Source organism: Heptranchias perlo, chromosome 14, assembly GCF_035084215.1.
Source record: "Heptranchias perlo isolate sHepPer1 chromosome 14, sHepPer1.hap1, whole genome shotgun sequence".
Lineage (NCBI taxonomy): Eukaryota > Metazoa > Chordata > Chondrichthyes > Hexanchiformes > Hexanchidae > Heptranchias > Heptranchias perlo.
In genome coordinates this window covers 32,208,380-32,228,857 of record NC_090338.1, presented here as the reverse complement: position 1 = coordinate 32,228,857, position 20,478 = coordinate 32,208,380, and the positions used below count along the sequence as shown (strand labels likewise).

At 45.0% G+C, this 20,478-nt stretch overlaps 1 long non-coding RNA gene across 1 annotated transcript in view; it reads right to left on the bottom strand.

The window, feature by feature from the left end:
• Positions 1-9,889: 9,889 nt before the first annotated feature.
• The window catches only part of LOC137332103 (uncharacterized), a 71,382-nt gene continuing 60,793 nt past the window's right edge, over positions 9,890-20,478 (bottom strand). Inside the window, exon 3 of the long non-coding RNA XR_010965582.1 lies at positions 9,890-10,203. This is a non-coding gene — a long non-coding RNA (uncharacterized lncRNA). The remainder of the gene's footprint in view (positions 10,204-20,478) is intronic.

Below are 20,478 nucleotides of genomic sequence, written 5' to 3'. Positions count from 1 at the left end.
ATAAAATAACATTTCGAATGGAAATGTATAGTCTTTACACCATTGATGTAAAGACTATAATAGCAATGTGTATTTCTATAGCACTCCAGTATAGACAAACATTTCAATGCATTTTAAGGAAGAAGAAACATAACAACCAGCACTCTACAAAGGTAGAACAAAAGGAAATCTCCTTGGACATACAACTCCTAAACAGTCTTGCATGGATTTTTTTCAAGGATATAAAGAATATTTTTTATCTGATAATCACATTTAAGTTGGAACAAAATACACCTACACTTTCTGTTGGAAAGAAAGAATTTAAATGTTCTTATCTGTTGCCAAATACTGAGCAAAGCCAGCCAGCATTCCCACATCATTCATGCATGCACACAATCGCTGGAACTACGCATATGCTCACAAATAAATTTTGGGGCATTCTGGGATGACTTTTACTTAAGGTTGCCAGAGGCAGTTAAACTTTTGATTTCCACCAGCAGACACTGACAAGCACAACAACAACAATTTGCATTTATATTGTTCCTTTAATGTCGAAAAACAGAGATGTCAGGAAAAAATGGAATTTGAGCCTAAGAAGGAGAGTTCAAGAGCAGTCGCTAAAAGCTTAATCAAAGAGGTGGGTTTTAAGGAGGGTTTTAGAGGAATAAAGGGAGGTGCATAGGCAGAGGGGAATTGGGAGGGATTTCCAGAGCATGGGGCCGAGGCAGCTGCAGGCACGACATTAATAGTGAGGACAAATGTAGGGGGGTACTCTAAGAGGCTGGAGTGAGAGGAATGGAGAGGTCAGGGGGATTGTTGGATAAGGTTACAGAGATAGGGATGGGTGAGTCCATGGAAGGATTTAAATATAAGGATATGAATTTTGAGACATTGGGGGACTGGAAGCCAATATAAGTCAGGTGCTGAGTGAGTGGGACTTGGTGCAGGATACAATATGGGCAGCAGAGTTTTAGAATAGCGGGAGAGTATTAGAATATTGTAATGTCTTCACTCTTCCTCAGCCTTCATATAGAATTAGCCGAATCTGCTATGTCTGATCTGCACTGTAGCCATGATACATTTGTCAGTCTTGCTGATGTGTATTTTTCATATATGAAAAAAACAATTCAGTTGTCAGTAACTTCAGAGTTTTCAAAGAAAATTGCTCATAAAATTTACACACAACTTTCCTAAGCTGTTAAAATATAACTTAGTAATCTCTGTTTTTTATGCAATAAAGCAATCTTGGGACCTCCTGTATGTATAATATACAGTCAGAACAAGCTGACTGCAGTTGCTGTAGAAAGTTGCCTAGCACTCTCATTGTAGCAACCGCTATGATGCTTTTAAAATTGCTCGAAGCATTTACTGATAAAACCTCACTCACTCAAAGGAGGCAGTGTTTATGCAGGTATTTTATTCTGGTATAATACTAGTTGCAAGTATCCTGAAATGTTTTCAGATTTCTATGTTGTAAGCATAGGGCCGAATGGCCTCCTCCTGTGCTGTACTTACTATGATACCATAGCTAGGGAATGGGATTAAATGGATAGCTCTTTCAAAGAGCAGGCACAGGCATGATGGGCCAAATGGTCTCCTCCTGTGCTGTACCTACTATGATACATAACCAGCTATGGATAGTCAAGTCTGGAGTTGACAAAGGCATGGATGAGGGTTTTAGCAGCAGATGGGCTGAAGTGGGGGCTGAACACAGAATTCTCCATTCACAAAAGAGGAGTTCTTAGCAGTGACTATTTAGGTACACTCATGGAATGGCGTTCCATTAAATGAGTGCCTTTTTCGAGTCTTTACATGGCTCATCCACTTTGTCATATCCGGCTGTGCCACATGCCCAGGTTGGGGGGTTGGCAGGGGGATTGGTTGTGTGTGGGCTTCCTGTGGGCAGGGGGAGGAGGGTCATCAAGCTTTCTTCGCTACCAAGTGGTTGGTCTTGCCCTTTTGAGGGGTCGAGCCGGGAAACCATCATTTGTGGTTGGCCCTTAGGTCTTTGTTACTGATATCATCACGCGATGTTTGTTCTCGATTTTGATACCTTCGTATTAGGCGTTTCAGTTGTTGTTTCTGAGCCCATTGGTGTGATATTTGTGACTGTCTCGGTTTCCATTTCCTTGGTGTTCTTATAGATTGAATTATATATTGTTTGGGTTGGGATGACTAGAGGTGCCTCCTGTGCTGGTGTACTTATGGGGCACTTGTCCTCAACCTCTTTCGTGTCATCGTCTACTGGTTCTACCGTTCCCACGGCTCTGGCTGCCAGAATTGGTTGCCAGTAGGGCAGGTAGTATGATCTAATTGGTCTCTGATCCTCCTCGCTGGTTTGGGTGGAGAAGAACATTTCAGCTAGTCTGCCAGGTAGGGATTTAGCATTTGTGCAGCATTTGTGCAGTGTGCTGCTGCATCTAGCACCACTGCGGGGATGTTGTTTGCTCGGGTCTCGTCCCATCTGGTTAGGATTCACTTATCAGGGTTATCCGTCATTTTTTCTTTGGTTGCCCCTTCCTGCTGGGGTGGTGATCTATGCAGATCACTCTCCATCTCATGGTTCTTTTGGAGTTGTTTTAGCCAACAAATCGACAATCGTTGTTTCCAGCAGGACCGCGAGGGGGCATGATTCACTGAGGTCAGTAAGAACACGAAAGACGACTCTCCCAAAAGAGTCATAGTTACTCCCGCCAGTACCAATAACTCCCTCCATTTCAACAGTGCTTTTGAAATTGGTATTTAATGCACCTGTAACTGCTATTTGAATTGTTCAGTATCTGTGATTTATCTTCCCAAAGTCTCATAATGTTTGCATTCTACGAAAGGCTAACATGGAACATTTCTTTGGTAACATTTTTCATAAATTACTTTTGAGTTTACTATTATTTTCTTAGAGCAATAAGTGACCGCACTCATATGGCCAATTAATCCTAAATGTGACCGCAGTCCATCCTCTGCAGAGCTGTGTAGTGTGCAGCAGACAGTTGTGTTTGGGCAGAACAGCCACATTGTGAGATAGCTGGTCTGGTAACTATAAAATCTCATCCCATGCATTACAGTGCAGCCATGATTGAAATTATTAAATCCAGTTTATGCACAGCCTTCTTGATTACTCTGCTGAATGGTGTACAGTGCCATTTCCAATCATAAAAATTCTATCAAAGTGTAATCTTGCCTTCAACTTTCCTGAATTCAATAGAATTTATTTGAATTAGGTTACATGGCATTTTAAAATGTAGGCAGCATAGAATCCAGAGAAAAAATTTGAATCCCTTACCATTGAACTTGCTGTCAAATTTTCCCACACCTCAAATTTTTCACTTCCATGCGTGTGTGCAATTGCTTGAACTTCAAGCATACATGCAGGAAAATTTTCAGGCATTCTGGGCTAAGGTAGAAGGGGAGTAACTTTAACTTTGGGTGAAAGTGTAAAATGGACAATAGCAATTTGGCCGCCCATTATACATCCCACATGATTTTCTCTTCCATCGACTTCATTGGAAAGGAAATTTGGGCATGGTGCATAATGGGAGGCCAATTCACTATCGGCCATGTTACACCATCGCCCAAAGTTAATATTACCCCAGAGGAGTGCATGAGGCTGGGTAAAAAGATCGATTTTGGTTACTAACTACTGACAGCTGGCACGTGTGCTGAGTGCAAATTCAGATACAGGTCAAAATTTGAACCAGCTATTCCTGCCTGCTTTCAAAATGGTAGCTGTTATGTCCTGAGAACTTTGGTTGCCATAACTATAGCACTGAATGCAGCCTGAGAGACAATTCAGGAACAGAAAGCTAAACATATTGGAAAGAAACAAGGAGCTAGAGGCAGGAAGATACAAAGACAGAGAAAGGGAGTGATGGAGAAAGAGGGAACGAGAGCACGGAGAGAAAATGAGACAAAAGGAGAGACTAAATAAATAGAGGAAGAAAACATAAAGTGGAGTATACATGTTATAGATGACATAATTCTCCTGTACACAATACATTTTTCCCTGCATTTCTTTGGGTTGCATGAACATAACAGGGATCAAAGGATTTTCTTTTCCTACGGTATTTTTATACTGGCATTTAGACAAGGAAAGCCACTGAAGAAATACTGAGAAAATATCGCAGTTAACAAGAGCAGCCTGATCCTGATTGTAAAACACACCTGGATGTTGTTGCTGGTGAAAGGATTAACAACTGATCTAACTGCAACAGCCTCAGTACTCAACACCAACAACAGCCAATCTCCAGACACCATTCTACAACTCATCCGCTTCATCCTGGATCACAATGTCTTCACCTTCGATAACCAGTTCTTTACCCAAAAAACACGGAACAGCCATGGGGACCAAATTCGCACCCCAATACGCCAACATTTTCATGCACAAGTTCGAGCGCGACTTCTTCACTGCACAGGACCTCCAACCAACGCTATACACCAGATACATCAACGACAGTTTCTTCCTATGGACCCACGGCGAAGAATCACTGAAGAGACTACACAATAACATCAACAAGTTCCATCCCACCATCAAACTCACCATGGACTACTCCTCAGAATCGGTTTCTTTCTTAGACACACAAATCTCCATCAAAGACGGGCACCTCAGCACCTCACTCTACCACAAGCCCACGGACAACCTCACGATGCTCCACTTTTCCAGCTTCCACCCCAACCACGTCAAAGAGGCCATCCCCTACGGACAGGCCCTACGAATACACAGGATCTACTCAGACGAGGAGGAACGCGATGGACACCTACAGACGCTGAAAGACGCCCTCGTAAGAACGGGATATGACGCTCGACTTGTCGATTGACAGTTCCGACGGGCCACAGCGAAGAATCGCATAGACCTCCTCAGAAGGCAAACACGGGACGCAACCAACAGAGTACCCTTCGTCGTCCAGTACTTCCCCGGAGCGGAGAAACTACACCATGTTCCCTGCAGCCTTCAACATGTCATCGATGACGACGAACACCTCGCTAAGGCCATCCCCACACCTCCACTACTCGCCTTCAAACAGCCACCCAACCTCAAACAGACCATCGTTCGCAGCAAATTACCCAGCTTTCAGGAGAACAGCGTCCACGACACCACATAACCCTGCCACGGCAACCTCTGCAAGACATGCCAGATCATCGACACGGATACCACCATCACACGAGAGGACACTACCCACCAGGTACATGGTTCATACTCCTGTGACTCGGCCAACGTTGTCTACCTCATACGTTGCAGGAAAGGATGCCCCGGAGCATGGTACATTGGCGAGACCATGCAGACACTGCGACAACGGATGAACGGACACTGCGCAACAATCGCCAGACAGGAGGGTTCCCTCCCAGTCGGGGAACACTTTAGCAGTCAAGGACATTCAGCCACCGATCTTCAGGTAAGTGTTCTCCAAGGCGGCCTTCGAGACACACAACAACGCAAAATCGTCGAGCAGAAGTTGATAGCCAAGTTCCGCACCCATGAGGACGGCCTCAACCGGGATCTTGGGTTCATGTCACGCTACACGTAACGCCACCAGCAAAAGGGAAAAAAAAGTTATCTGTTTTTAATACTCTCTCTCTCTCTCTCTCTCTCTCTGCCATTTGGGTCTCTTTCTCTCTGTCTGTGTAATTGACACAATGTATATTCAGTGTACTGGGATGTGCTGTTCTCCGTGACTGGCCTGTTTGAACACCAACGACACCTTTTGATTAGTGTGATGGTGTCCCAGCCTAATATAAGATATGCGATTTGAGAACCTTTCACTCATTCACCTGACGAAGGGGATAATCTCCGAAAGCTTGTGATTTTAAAATAAAATTGTTGGACTATAACCTGGTGTTGTAAGATTCCTTACATTTGTCCACCCCAGTCCATCACCGGCATCTCCACATCATAACATTCCTCTGGATAGTTTGTTCTCATTGGGGGCGAACGTGTATCGCCCATTTTGCAGCCGCTATGCGAACACCTAAGCCCCAAAAATGCCGTCTGAGATGCACGCGCACACTTCCGACATGAAGTGCACAGGGCACCATCTTGGTAAAGGTGTTTACGTGCAGGCACCTAACGACTGCCGGCAGCATGTAGAGTAGGGAGATTAAGACGTGAATCAGTGTGCAACGCTGATTTGAAGCAGCAGGTGACATTTTGGAACTCCACACTCCAGCCAACGACCTGTCTTAAACTTGCACAGCTGAACAGGACTTAAATGGCATGAAGGAGCCCCCACCAGCGCTATTTAAAGGGATCATGAAGTACTTGGAGGTTAGTTGCTGGATTACATTTTCTGGCTAAAGTTTCAATATCCTATAGAGAGTGATCCGATTGGTCTTGCAGTATTTTTAGTCATGATGTGGAGGGCATTTAAAATAGTGTGCTGAACAAGGTTGCTTCCAGACATGGGTGGCCTGCTAGGGCTTCCTCTGGGAATTGAACATGACTGGGAGAATGAAGAAAGGCCATGCAGAGCAGGACAAGCTGTCAGAAGAGGGAAGAGGAGGCACAGGGCACTCAGCAGGAGGCCACATCCAAGGAGAGTTTTTAGGGACCAATTCTCTTACCTCAACTGCAGTGCTGACCAGTGCATCAGACCTTTTCAGTTCACAAAAGAGGTTGTGACTGAAATTTGTCAACTGCTGCAGCCACAACTTCAACCTCAGAGCAGGGCAAGGACAGCATTGCCTGTGGATGTCAAGGTAACCGTGGCGCTTAATTTTTACGGCTCTGGCTCCTTTCAGGCTGCTGCTGGTGATATAAGCAACATCTCACAGTTTGCAGTGCACTGCTCTATAAGGGAGGTCACAGAGGCTCTGCACAGACTCATAAACAGATTCATCTCATTCCCTCTTGCTGGAGACAAGCAGTATGAGTGAGCACAAGGGTTAGCTTGGATTGCAAGCTTCCCCGTGGTGCAGGGTGCCATTGACATGTGTGCTCCAATCTGAACTTGGACATGTCCATGAACAGAAAGGGATTCCACTCATTCAATGTGCTGCTGGTGTGCTACCACATGCAGCGCATCTTGCAGGTCGATGCCCGTTACCCTGGCAGCAGTCATGATTCCTTCATCCTGTGGCAGTCATCTGTGCCACCTATATTTCAACCAGCACGGCAAGTCAAAAGATGGCTACTTGGCAATAAGAGTTATCCCTTCATGAAATGGCTCATGACTCTGGTCAGGAATGCATGCACATGTGCACAGCAGGCCTGCAATGAGAGCAATGCTGCCACACAGAATATCATCGAGCACACCATAGGCGTCCTCAAGCAATGCTTCTGCTGCCTGGACTGCTCTGGAGGAGCCCTGCAGTACTCAGCTGAGTGGGTATCAAGATTTGTCGCTGAATGCTGCATGCCACTCAGCCTCGCCCTTATAAGGGAACAACCCTTGCCACCGCCTATTAGGTGAGAACCTGAGCAAGAGGAAGAGGCAGGGGAAGAGGCAGAGGAAGAGATGGAGGAAGAAATGGAGGAGGAGGAGGAGGAGGAAGTGCAGCAGGAAGTGGAGGAAGAGGCAGGAAGGCTATAAGGTAGACAGGCCCTGTCTGCCAGGGCTCTGCGTGATCAGCTGATTAATGAGCGATACCAGTAATCTCAACCACACCTCCCCATTCACCAACAGTCTCACACTCCTTACCTTTCCTCTCTCACATGACCATCAAATCGTCCTCCTTATGATTACACATTGCTTCCTCCCTCAGCTCATCGCGGAAATCAAAACCAACACCAAATGCAAATTAAAATCCACATTTATAAATTAACACATGAAATGATTCAAACAAACTGATACTATTCACCCTTGTGCATTCCCATAGCGCCTGTCGTTCGTGTGCCTTTACCTTTCCTCATGCTCTAATGAGGTGCATCCCCGGCGGCTGGAGCATGGATGGTGAAAGGCTGCTGGCCTTCAATTGAGGAGAGTGCAGATGCCCTTGGAGGATGACCTGGAGCAGCTCTGGGTTGAGAGGGCCTGGATTCAGACTGCCCCATCTCGGCCTGGGCTGCAGCAGTCTGGCCTGGCTGACTGACAGGCAATGGCAAGGGCACTGGCGGAGTGGCAGGGGTGGGAGATGGAAAGCTGTCATTCTGAGAGAGGACAGCAGGTTTGTCTTCCATGGCACCACTGCCACTCTCCAGGGGCGGCACCTCAGCACACCTGGTGATCTGCTGGAAGACAGATTGCTGGACTGCTGTGATGCCCTGGAAGCTCCTTTCAACAGTGGTACCCAGTGCCACAATAGCAGCAGTCTGAGCTCTAAATGCAGCAGTCAGACCTTTGATGGCAGATGTTTGTGCTGCAATGAAAGTTGTGACATCGGTCATCAGACGCTGCATGTGGGAAAGGATGGGCTCCAGGCTCTGCGCAAAGCCTGTGCCACGTTGAAGCTGGACTCCTCCATGACCCTTGACATTGTGCACAGCCTTTCTGGCAGGCTTTACAGTGCACCAAGCATTTGGTTGTGTATGCCCATCAGCCTTCTTCTGTAGACTGGCCCATCGAAGTCATATTCCAACTCCTCGGCAATAGAACTAGTGCGCGACCTCGCCCTCCATCGAGCTAGCACCTGCGGTATCCTTTCCCCACCCCTCCCAGTCCTGGCTCCTGCGCCCTTGTGCTCGGTGTCTCACCATGTTCAGATCGCTCCTCTATCCTAGCCTCATGGTATATGCAATGTCAGTATCTGAGCTGGTGGCTGTGAGTGTAAGATCGAGTGACGGTGTGTCTTCATCATCACTGTCATCTTCCTCTGTCTCCTCTGACTGGGCAGGTTCGAGTTGTTGGGTATCTGAAATGACAAAGGGACATGGGTTGATTTGTGGTGCAGGGAGAGGAGAAAGTAAGACATGCGTGCTCACACCATCTGCAGCACGAAGTCAGAAAAGATTGTGGGATGAGGGAGAAATGGGAAGTGAGAAGGAGGATTAGGTATACAGAGACTCTCATCATCGATACCTCCAGCATCGCCAGTGGCTACAGCCTCAGAAATGGCCCTTCCCACGATGGCCAGCATTGTCTCCTCCATAGGAGTTAGGACATGTCCTCCCCCAGTTTTTTCTTGCTGTGTACTGTTATGCGCCACCTTCTCCTGCAAGAAAGAGGGAAGTGCATCAGTGAGTGTCCTGCAAGATGTTTGGGTGATGTGACTGTTATGGGTGCATGACCTGTGAGTTGTGGGTGAGTGGCTTGCAACAGTGGTAATGTGTGAGGGTGAGACGAAGCATCTGATTTGAAGGGTTGAGTACTGATTGAAAGAGATTGTTGGTAGCTGGGTGATGGGGGGGGGTTAATGCATTGAGCAGTGGATGACGCTGGTGGTGCAGTTGGTAGGACATGCCAGTTGAAACTTGAACTCACTCACCTTGACCACTCGTGTCAAATCATTGAGCTTCTTCCTGCACTGGATCCATGTTCTTGGCACTATGTTCCTGGCATTGACCTCATCCGCCACTTCCTCCCACTGCCTCTTGAGCAAATGTCTGGAGGGCCTCTTGGCCCCCTGCGAATACAGAATGCCCCTCCTTCTGTCCACCTCCTGCACCAAGGCCTCTAATGCATCGTCAGAGAACCTTGGTGCATGCTCTCTTGCAGGCGCAGCCATTCTTCCAAGTATCACAGCCCAGGAATCACTTCACACACAATTCCCACCACTTCCTGCAGCCACAGTGCACCTCCCCTTTAAGAAGTGCAGGTTGCCTTTAAGGAGGCTACATGCTGCCTGCTTTGCAACCAACAGGCGATCCCAGCACCCGTTTTCAGGGGTTATCCAACATAACCTCCATTGAGTTTTATGGGACTGTTTAATTTTTCTGGCATGACCTTGCAAACCAGCTCGGACCTTAGGTTGTAAAGAGTTGAAACATTTTTAAATGATTATTTTGCCAATTTCACCCTCATTTACTGTCTTTGGAAAGGCACTATTTATTCCTCCAATCATTTTCAAAAGGCGTTTCTCTTAAAAATATACACATATATTGTTTTGTGAAATCAATTGCTGGAGACAATTTTCAAACTAGAAATGGGCGTCCAAAGATAATTCGCCGTAATTTATGTCATTGAGGCCCGGCTGTTAAAACGGACTCGGCCTCTTGCATGACCTCCCGGGCGGCAGGCCTGTGTGTTCTGTCGGCTGACTGCCTGGGAGTTAAAACTCCCCCTAATGGCTCAGTCTATCTGTAGTTATATGGTTGGTACTGAACTGTACAGGCCAGGAATTCCAGGTTCATTCCTTAGTCTGAAATAAAAAAAGAAAAAACACAGCAGGTCAGTCAGCATCCGTAAAGAGAAAAGACAAATTATGATGTTTCAGGTGTGTATCATTGATCAGTACTCCTGTTCCTTCCTGGACTTTTCTATTTCTATCTCTGGGGATAGAATTCTATTGATGTCTATTACAAACCCACTGAATCCCACAACTTCCTGGATTATGCTTCCTTCCACACCCACTTCATGTAAGGACTGAGATGATTTCCAAGCCTCCGTCACCTGATCTATGCCGGCACAGCCGATACAGCAGAAAATCTATCTTATAGCCTCAGGCCTGCAATCTCTTTGTTGAAGGATGCAGTTAGCTTCAGGTAAGCCTCACTTTCTGAACATATAGAAAATGCATTGGATGCAGGCTGGATTGCAACTCAGGAAATTCGGCCAGGAATAAAAGAGGGAGTAGAGGAGTGCTATATGGATAGCTTTTACATTGCTAGTTTTTAAAAATTAATTCATGGAATGTGGGTGTCGCTGGCAAGGCCAGTGTTTATTGCCCATCCCTAATTGCCCTTGAGAGGGTGGTGGTGAACAACCTTCTTGAACCATTGCAGTCCATGTGGTGAAGGTTCTCCTACAGTGCTGATAGGGAGTTCCAGGATTTTGACCCAGCGACGATGAAGGAATGGCGATATATTTCCAAGTCAGGATGATGTGTGACTTGGAGGGGAACGTGCAGGTGGTGGTGTTCCCATGTGGCTGCTGCCCTTGTCCTTCTAGATGGTAGAGGTCACGGATTTGGGAAGTGCTGTCGAAGAAGCCTTGGCGAGTTGCTGCAGTGCATCTTGTAGATGGTACACACTGCAGCCAAGGCAGGGCGGTGGTGGAGGGAGTGAAAGTTTAAGGTGGTGGATGGGGTGCCAATCAAGCGGGCTGCTTTGTCCTGGATGGTGTTGAGCTTCTTGAGTGTTGTTGGAGCTGCACTCATCCAGACAAGTGGAGAGTATTCCATCACACGCCTGACTTGTGCCTTGTAGATGGTGGAAAGGCCTTGAGGAGTCAGGAGGTGACTCTGCATCTTATGTTTCAGTAAAATGAGTCAGTAATGCACAGTCAGCCAGCTCCTAATATGATGAAACTCCTAATATAGCAGAACATTGTCATAACAAACAGCATTTCATTGGAAAAAGGTTTGACTGCACTTTTAATTGTTTTAAGACGACTTTACTTTGTATTATCTGAGAACACTTTATGTTGTCACAAAGTGGATAGAAGTTGGTAAATGAACTGTACCTGCTGAGTTTTAATAATTTTTGTAACCAGTAAATTTTGCTGCCTTTTTGAAGCATGCAGAAGTGTACTGATATGTATGGTACTTGCATATTGTTAATTGAACACTAGATGGCCCCTGATGGGAGTAAGTACATAAGAACATAAGAAATAGGAGCAGGAGTAGGCCAATCAGCCCCTTGATTCATCTCCGCCATTCAATAAGATCATGGCTGATCTTCAACCTCAACTATACTTTCCCACCCGGTCCCCATATCCCTTGATTCCATAGAGTCCAAAAATCTATTGATCTCAGTCTTGAATATAGTCAACGACTGAGCATCCACAGCCCTCTGGGGTAGAGAATTCCAAAGATTCACAACCGTCTGAGTGAAGAAATTTCTCCTCGTCTCAGTCCTAAATGGCTGACCCCTTATCCTGAGACTATGCCCCCTAGTTCTAGACTCTCCAGCCAGGGGAAACAGCCTCTCAGCATCTACCCTGTCAAGCCCTCTCAGAATCTTAAATGTTTCAATGAGATCACCTCTCATTCTTCTAAACTACAGAGAGTATAGGCCGATTCTACTCAATCTCTCCTCATAGGACAACCCTCTCATCCCAGGAATCAATCTAGTGAAACTTCATTGCACTGCCTCTAAGGCAAGTCTATCCTTCCTTAGGTAAGGAGACCAAAACTGTACACAGTACTCCAGGTGAGGTCTCAGCAAAGCCCTGTACAATTGCAGCAAGACTTCCTTACTCTTGTACTCCAACCCCCTTGCAATAAAGGCCAACATACCATTTGCATTCCTAATTGCTTGCTGTACCTGCAAGTTAACTTTCTGTGTTTCGTGTACAAGGACATCCAAATCTTTCTGAACACCAACATTTAATAGTTTCTCATCATTTAAAAAATATTCTGTTTTTCACTTCTTCCTACCAAAGTGAATAACCTCACATTTCCCCACACTCCATCTGCCACCTTCTTGCCCACTCACTTAACCTGTCTATATCCTTTTGCAGACTCTTTATATCCTCATCACAGCTCACTTTCCCACCTAGCTTTGTATCATCAGAAAACTTGGATACATTACATTCGGTCTCTTCATCTAAGTCATTAATATAGATTGCAAATAGCTGAGGCCCAAGCACTGATCCTTGCGACTCCCCACTAGTTACAGGCCTTAAATCTGAAAATGACCCGTTTATACCTACTCTCCATTTTCTGTCTGTTAACAAATCTTCAATCCATGCTAATATATTACCCCCAACCCCATGAGCCCTTATCTTATGTAACAACCTTTTGTGTGGCACCTTATTGAATGCCTTTTGAAAATCCAAATATACTACACCCACAGGTTCCCCTTTATCTACCCTGCTAGTTATATCCTCAAAAAACTCTAATAGATTTGTCAAATACCATTTCCCTTTAAAACCATGTTGGCTCTGCCTAATTATATTATTATTTTCTAAGTGTCCCGTTACCACGTCGTTAAAAATTGATTCCAGCATTTTCCCTACTATTGATGTCAGGCTAACTGGCCTATATTTCCGTGTTTTCTTTCTCCTTCCTTTCTTTTATAGTGGCGTTACATTTGTTACCTTCCAATCCACTGGGACCGTTCTAGAATCTAGGGAATTTTGTAAGTCACAACCAATGCATCCATTATCTCTGTAGTCACCTCTTTTAGAACCCTCGGACGTTGGCCATCAGGTAGCAATTACACTTCTCTGCGTTCTTTTTAAAAAATTTTTGCAAAATCTTCGAGAGAGTTTGGGAATAAAAGCAGTTAGTTATCACTCCACTAATTTGAGTGCTTATTCGGACATAACTATGGTGACAAGGATCAAGCATAGCGCATTGTTAAAAAGATTGACTAATGGACATCTTTGCTACTTGGGTAAGGGTCTACCTTGTCACTGAAAGTTTTTTTTACCATGTTGGCATTAGTTGGAAAAATTGGAAAGTATCAAATGGGGTCAAGTTGGAGAGAGTATGTAGTAAAATTTAATTTTTATTTTGAGGCAAATGAACCTGCTAAATAGAGAACACTTTTGTTTACTATCTGCGGACCTGCAACATGATGCCAGAACTGAGAGGTTATAACAATCAGGAAAGACTGCAAAGGCTGGGGCTCTTTTCTTTAGAAAAGAGAAGGTTGAGGGTGACCTAGTAGAGGTCTTTAAAATTATGGGAGTTTGATAGGGTAGACGTAGAGAAAATGTTTCCACTTGTTTGGGTCTCAAAAACTAGGGGTCATAAATACAAGATCATCACTAATAAATCCAATGGGGAATTCAGGAGAAACTTCTTCACCCAGAGAGTGGTTAGAATGCGGAACTTGCTTCCACTTGGAGTAGATAAGGCGACTAACATAGGTCCATTTAAAAGGAAGCTAGATAAGTACATGAGGAAGAAAGGAATGGAAGAATATGTTGAAAGGATTAGATGAAGTAGAGTCCGAGGAGGCTCATTGGAGCATAAACATCAGCATTTATCAGTTGGGCCTAATGGCCTGTTTCTGTGGTGTAAATTCCATGTAATTCTAGGTAATATACATTGATTAAGAATCTGATTGCTCCAGCCCAGCCAGACAAAATGTTTGAGGAGTTGGTCCAAGTGGTCAAACAACATCTGAGCCCGAAGTCACTCATTATTTCGGAATAGTCCATGTTTGGGGATGATGAAAATGTTTCTCAGTTTATGGCAGAACTGAGGAAACTGACCGAAACATGTGCCTTTGGTGGATTTCTTGACGCTGCAATAAAAGACTCTTGTCTGCAGTTTAAAGGAAAAAACATCAATTACTTGCACTTATATTGTGCCTTTAATGTAGTTAAATGCCCCAAGGTGTTCACAAGAGTGTAATCCAATAAAAATTAACACTGAGCCAAAGAAGGAGCTATTAGGACGGGTGACTAAAAGCTTGGTCAAAGAAGTAGGTTTTAAGGGGCGTCTTAAATGAGGAGAAAGAGGTGGAGAGGCGGAGGTTTAGGAAGGGAATTCCAGAACTTAGAGCCTAGACAGCTAAAGGCACACTGCCAAAGGTAGGGTGAAGGCAGTGGGGGAAGCACAACAGGCTAGTGCTGGACAAACACAGAGTTCTTGGAGCATTGTAGGGTTGGATGAAGTTGCAGCGATAGGGAGGGATAAAGCCATGGAAGGAATTGAACAAGAGGATGAGAATTTAAAATTGAGGGTTGTTGGACCGGGAGCCAGTGTAGGTCAATGAACACAGGAGTGATGGGTGAACAGGACTTAGTATGAGTTAGGATACGGCCAGTTTTGGATGAGCTCAAGTTAATGGATGGTGGAAGATGGGAGGATGGTCAGGAGAGCATTAGAACAGTCGAGTCCGGAGGTAACAAAAACATGAATGAAGGTTTCAGCAACAGTTAAGTTGAGGCAGGGGCAGAGACAGAAGCCGAAACAGGTGATGTTATGGAGGTGGAAGTAGATGGTCTTTGTGATGGAGAGAATTTGGGATAGGAAGCTCAGCTCAAGGTCAAATAGGACGCAGGGTTGCAAATGGTATGGTTCAGCCCGGGAGGAGAGTGGAATCGGTGATGAGGGAATGGAGTTTGTGGTGGGGGCCGAAGACAATGACTTCAATCATCTAAATGATTAATGGAGGAAATTGTGGCTTATCCAGGACTGAATGTCAGATGAGTAGTCTGACAACATAAAGGCAGTGGAAGGTTCGAGAGAGGGGGTGGTGAGGTAGAGCTGGGTATCATAGAATCATAGAATCATAGAAAGGTTACAGCATGGAAGGAGGCCATTCGGCCCATCGAGTCTGCACCAGCTCTATGCAAGAACAATCCAGCTAGTCCCACTCCCTGGCCTCATCCCCGTAGCCCTGCAAATTTTTTTACTTTCAAGTACTTATCCAGTTCACTTTAGAGGGCCATGATTGAATCTGCCTCCATCACCCCCTCAGGCAGTGCATTCCAGATCCTAACCACATGCTGTGTAAATAGCTTATCCTCATGTCACCTTTGGTTGTTTTGCCATTGGGAACAGTTTCTCTCTATCTACTCTGTCTTGCCCTTTCAAGATTTTGAATACCTCTATCAAATCTCCTTGCAACGTTCTCTGTTCCAAGAAGAACAACCCCAGCTTCTCCAGTCTATCCACGTAACTAAAGTCCCTCATCCCTGGAATCATTCTAGTAAATCTCTTCTACGCCCTCTCTAAAGCCTTTTCTAAAGTGCAGTGCCCAGCACTGGACACAATACTCCAGTTGTGGCCGAACCAATGTTTTATAAAGGTTCATCATGACTTCTTTACTTTTGTACTCTATGCCTCTATTTATAAAGCCCAGGATCCCATATGCTTTTTTAACCACTTTCTCAACCTGCCTTGCCACCTTCAACGATTTGTGCACATATACCCCCGGATCTCTCTTTTCCTGTACGCCTTTTAGAGATGTGCCCTCTGATTTATATTGCCTCTCCTCATTCTTCCTACCACAATGTATCACTTCGCATTTTTCTGCGTTAAATTTCATCTGCCACGTGTCCGCTCATGCCACCAGCCTGCCTACATCCTCTTGAAGTCTATCACTATCCTCCTCACTGTTCACTACCCCTCCAAGTTTTGTGTCATCTGCAAATTTTGCAATTGTGCCCTGTACACCCAAGTCCAAGTCATTAATATATATCAAGAAAAGCAGTGATCCCATCACCTACCCCTGGGGAACATCACTGTACACCTCCCTCCAGTCTGAAAAACAACTGTTCACCACTACTCTCTGTTTCCTGTCTTTTAGCCAATTCTGTATCCATGTTCTACTGCCCCCTTTATTCTATGGGCCGCAATCTTGATGTCAAGTCTACCATGCGGTACGTTATCAAACGCCTTTTGATAGTCCATATACACCACATCAACTGCATTGCGCTCATCTACCCTCTCTGTTACCTCATCAAAAAGCTCTATCAGGTTAGTTAAACACGATTTGCCTTTAACAAATCCGTGCTAGCTTTCCCTAATCAATCCACATTCGTCCAAGTGACTGCTAATTCTGTCCCGGATTATTGTTTCTAAAAGTTTCCTCACCACCAAGGTTAAACTGACTGGATTTATCCTTACACTCTTTTGTGAACTAGGGTGTAACATTTGCAATTCTCCATTCCTCAGGCACCACCCCTATATCTAAGGATGTTTGGAAGATTATGGCCTGTACCTCCGCAATTTCCACCTTTACTTCCCTCAGCAACCTAGGATGCATCCCATCCGGACTGGATGACTTATTTGCTTTACCTACAGCTAGCCTTTCAAATCCTTCTTCTTTATCAATTTTTAGCCCATCCAGTATCTCAACTATATCTTCCTTTACTGAGACTGTGACATCATCTTCTTCCTTGGTAAAGACAGATGCAAAGTACTCATTTAGTACCTCGGCCATGCCCTCTGCCTCCATGAGTAGATCTCCTTTATGGTCCCTAATCGGCCCCATCCCTCCTCTTATTACCCGTTTACTATTTATATACCTGTAGAAGACTTTTGGATTCCCTTTTATGTTGGCTGCCAGTCTATTCTCATACTCTCTCTTTGCCCCTCTTATTTAATTTTTCACTTCCCCTCTGAACTTTTTATATTCTGTCTGGTTCTGACTTGTGTTATCAACCTGACATCTGTCAAACGCCCCTTTTTTCCGCTTCATCTTACTTTCTATCTCTTTAGTCATCCAGGGTAGTCTGGCTTTAGTTGCCCTACCTTTCTCCCTCGTGGTGATGAACCTAGACTGTACCTGAACCATCTTTTTAAAGGCCGCCCACTGTTCAATTACAGTTTTGCCTGCCAATCTTTGATTCCAATTTACCAGGGCCAGATCTGTTTTCATCCCACTGAAATTGGCCCTCCTCCAATTGAGTATTTTTTTACTTTAGAGTGGTCCATGTCCTTTTCCATAGCTATTCTAAACCTTATGATACTATGATTGCTGTTCCCTAAATACTCCCCCACTGACACTTGCTCCACTTGGCCCGCCTCATTCCCTAGAACTAAGTCCAGCAATGTCTCTTTCCTCGTTGGGCAGGAAATGTAGTGGTCAAGAAAGTTATCCAGAACACATTTCAAAAATTCGTCCCCCTCTTTGACCCTTATTTTGTTTTTATCCCAGTCTATATTAGGATAATTGAAGTCTCCCATTAACACTACTCTATAGCTTTTGCACCTCTCTGTAATTTCCTTGCAAATTTGTTCCTCTATATCTTTCCCACCAGTTGGTGGCCTATAGAATACACCCAGTAGTGTAATGGTACCTTTGTAGTTTCTTAACTCTAACCAAACAGATCCTGTCATTGACCCTTCCAGGACATCCTCTCTCTCCATCACTGCAATATTCTCCTTAATCAATACTGCCAGCCCCCTTCCTTTCTTTCCTTCCCTATCTTTCCTGAATAACTTGTATCCAGGAATATTTACTACCCAATCCTGCCCTTTTTTGAGCCAGGTTTCCGTTATCGCCACAACATCATTTTCCCACGTGGCTATTTGGGTCTGCAGCTCACCAACCTTGTTTACCACGCTTCATGCATTTACACATATGCACTGTAAACCAGTCTTAGACTGCGCCACGTATCGTCAGTGTACACGTGAAGCTGACGTCGTATCTTTTCATGATGTCACCAATTATAGCATGTAGATGAGAAATAGGTGGGGGGATCAAGAGCAGATCCTTGGGGGACTCCAGACGTAACCGTGCAAGGGCAGAACTGGAAACTATTACAGGAGATTCTCTGGCTACAACTGAATAGGTAAGAGTGGAACCAGCCGAGGGCAGTCGCACTCAGCTGGACAATGGAGGAGAGGCGTTGGACGAGGATGGTGTGTTCAACCGTGTGAAAGACTGTAGATAGGTTGAGAAGGAATCCTGGGCTTTATTGGCAGAGGCGTAGAGTACAAAAGCAAAGAAGTAATGCTAAAACTTTATAAAACACTGGTTAGGTCTCAACTGGAGTATTGTGTTCAATTCTGGGCACCACAATTTAGGAAGGATGTCAAGGCCTTAGAGAGGGTGCAAAAGAGATTTACTAGAATGATGCCAGGGATGAGGGACTTCAGTTATGTGGAGAGACTGGAGAAGCTGGGGTTGTTCTCCTTAGAACAGAGAAGGTTAAGGGGAGATTTGATAGAAGTGTTCAAAATCATGAATGGCTTTGACAGGGTAAATAAGGAGAAATTGTTTCCAGAAGGGTCGGTAACCAAAGGACACAGATTTAAGGTGATTGGCAAAAGAGGTGATATAAGGAAATACTTTTTCCACAGCGAGTTGTAATGATCTGAAATGCACTGCCTGAAAGGGTGGTGGAGTTGTGAGGAGGATGCAAAGAGGCTTCAAGGCGATTTAGACAAGTTGAGTGAGTGGGCAAATATATGACAGATGCAGTATAACGTGGATAAATATGAAGTTATCCACTTTGGAAGGAAAAACAGAAAGGCAGAATATTATTTAAATGGTGATAGATTGGGAAATGTTGATGTACAAAGAGACCTGGGTGTCCTTGTATATCAGTCACTGAAAGTAAACATGAAGTTGCAGCAAATAGTTAGGAAGGCAAGAGGATTTGAGTACAGGAGCAAGGATGTCTTACTAGAGTTATAAAGGGCCTTGGTGAGACCACACCTGGAATATTGTGTGCAGCTTTGGTCTCCTTACCTAAGAAAGGATATACTTGCCATAGAGGGAGTGCAGCGAAGGTTCACCAGACTGATTCCTGGGATGGCAGGACTGTCGTATGAGGAGAGATTGGGTCGACTAGGCCTGTATTCACTAGAGTTTAGAAGAATGAGAGGGGATCTCATTGAAACATATAAAGTTCTGACAGGGCTGGACAGACTGGATGCGGGATAGGACATTTAGGACTAAAATGAGGAGGAATTTCTTCACTCAGAGGGTGGTGAAGCTGTGGAATTCTCTACCACAGAAGGCTGTGGAGGCCAAGTCACTGAATATATTTAAGAAGGAGCTAGATAGGTTTCTAGACACAAAAGGCATCAAGGGGTATGGGGAGAGAGCGGGAATATGGTATTGGGATAGAGGATCAGCCATGATCATATTGAATGGCAGAGCAGGCTCAAAGGGCCAAATGGCCTACTCCTGCTCCTATTTTCTATGTTTCTATGTGGTGAAAGCAGATTCAATCGTAACTTTCAAAAGGGAATTGGATAAATACTTGAAGGGAAAAAATTTACAGGGCTATGAGGAAAGACCAGAGGAATGGGACTAATTTGATGGCCTCCTCCTGCACTGTACCGACTATAATTCTATGATACTATAAGGATGAGGGACTGCACCACTGTCACAGTCACAGAGGATGTAATTTGTGACATTGAAGTGTCATTGCTCTGGCAAGGGTGGAAACCTGATTGGAGAGGTTTAAACATAGAGTTACAAAAAAATGGGCATCGATTTGGGGGGTGACAACACGTTCAAGGTGTTTGGAGAGGAAAGAAAGGTTGGAGATGGAATGGTAGTTAACAAGGACAGAGCAGTCGAAGATGGATTTTTTGAGGAGAGAGTTGATGATGGCAGATTTGAAATGGAGGGTGACAGTACCTGAGGAGAGGCAACCATTTACAATATCAGCTAACTTGGGGCGAGGAAGAGCAGTTGGGTAGCCAGCAGTTTAGTGGGAACAGAATTGAGAAAGCAGGAGGTGGATCTCGTGGACAAGATGAGCTTGAGGGGAGATAAGAGAGAAACTTGGGAAAGATGCGAGTTCAGGGCTAGGGCGGGGGGAACCATAGGACAGGTTTGGCTTGGGGGGCTAGGGGAAGGGAGGGAAATGGCAGAGGCTGTTGAACAGATGGTCTCAAAGAAGTCTATGAGCTCCTCACACTAGTTGTTGGAGGGGGCTTGGGAGAGGGGTTTAAAGAGACAGCTGGTAGTGGAGAAAAGAAGCCGGAGGTCATCCTTGCGTTATTTTGGCAGAGGAGAGCAGGGCCCGAAGTGATTGATGTGGTCTAGCCAGATTGGCAGTGAATGGCTCAACCAGATGTGCGCCACATACGTTCAAGTCTGCATCCCTT